This window comes from Amphibalanus amphitrite, unplaced genomic scaffold (assembly GCF_019059575.1).
Source record: "Amphibalanus amphitrite isolate SeventyFive unplaced genomic scaffold, NRLGWU_Aamphi_draft 000130F_arrow, whole genome shotgun sequence".
Lineage (NCBI taxonomy): Eukaryota > Metazoa > Arthropoda > Thecostraca > Balanomorpha > Balanidae > Amphibalanus > Amphibalanus amphitrite.
The window spans coordinates 249,968-251,443 of record NW_024881625.1 but is presented as its reverse complement, the minus strand read 5'-3'; the positions used below and the strand labels follow the sequence as shown (position 1 = coordinate 251,443).

Below are 1,476 nucleotides of genomic sequence, written 5' to 3'. Positions count from 1 at the left end.
CGTACAGGGTACCGTGCACGGTGTCGTACAGGGTATCGTAAAGGATCTCGTACAGGGCACCACACTCGCCATTCTATAAGTATTCCGCATCTTGTTATTGTGCTGAGCCGCTGTTGAAAACAGCGGCTCAGCACACCTCCGACTCGGGCATCTCCGACTCGGGCATCTTGAGCCGGTTGACCAGGAATGCTAAAAAGACCCACGAGTTCCCGTGTTACCGACAAAGTCAATATTCGGAATAAATGTATTTCTGGGATAAATACACAGCCATTTCCGGGTCACATCCCGTCACATTACGACACACGTCGTCGCGTCGCGGCTGCCGCTCCGTCCATCGATCTACGAATCTCGAGTGGTGGTGTCGCCCGACGATCCTCGCATCCTGCGTTCCTGTAACAAGGTGGATATTCACATGTTACAATGATAACATATTGATTGAAGGGACCCCTGCCGTCGAAAGTAAAATATTTTTTATTGTTACACATCAATACAGCATGGCAGAAACTTACCTTCAGGTCGGAAGAGGAGACGGCAGATGACACCGCACGGCACACACTCGACACTCCCGTCGGCTCTCCGCACATCGCGAGCGGGCAGTGAATGGGACGGACGGAATGCGGCGGAGGGGGACGCGCGCTCCCCTCTCCGCCCCAGGCGAGGATCGGGACGCCCGCCGCCGACCGTACGGTCTCTAAAACGGACAGTGGTCGCTAAATTCCAGTCGGTACAGTCTCTGAAAGATCACCACAGCGCACAAATGCACACTTTAGTCCCCGAATAATACAGTACAGCGACGCGTCAAATTAAGATGATAATGTTATGAAAGGATTAGGGAGTTATGAAGTGAATCGATTCTTTTATAGGGATCAATTCACAATTCGTAATTCCCTATATATCGGGACAATGTTGACAACAACATTCGAATGTTTATGTCCCCGCCAGTTCTAATAATGAGCAGTACCGTCCTGAGGAGATGAATAAATCCCGGTAGGTTGCAGTTTGAGAAAAATGTCCATTGTCCAACATATCAACGCACCGGGGCGAGGCATTTCTCCCTAGGTAGGTAGGTACTCCTCAGTCCTCAATCTCATACTTTACTTGACAGGTGCATCGTTTACAACTGTTCTCCACGTAGTCCGTGTGGAGCAAATGATCGCATTTGCTTGAGAGTTAAGCGAGCTCTTTAATTATGATTTATGCGAAAAACGATTAGCGGGAGTAGCCTTCCATGGGATCAGCACATTCTTGTAAGATTCTTCAATCTTACCAGAATCAGCATTCTCGCGAGAATCTGCCTATGCCAGATTCTTATAAGCTCTGTATGATGTTGGCCAATCTTGTACAAGCTGTGTTAGGCCTTGCAAGACTGTCTTCAAAATCTTATAAGATCATGCAAAATAGTGAAGATTCTGGTAAAATCTTATAAGACTTTTTCACATGGGTGCGTACATGGCTTCCTGTATAGACTGCGTACAG

At 48.0% G+C, this 1,476-nt stretch overlaps 1 long non-coding RNA gene across 1 annotated transcript; it reads right to left on the bottom strand.

Moving 5' to 3' along the window:
• Window positions 1-232: 232 nt before the first annotated feature.
• Window positions 233-915, bottom strand: LOC122381927. Its single transcript, XR_006256606.1, has 2 exons — window positions 510-915; window positions 233-390 (listed from the first exon to the last, which is right to left on the bottom strand). It is a non-coding gene; the product is annotated as an uncharacterized LOC122381927 (long non-coding RNA).
• Between the last annotated feature and the right edge of the window lie 561 nt (window positions 916-1,476).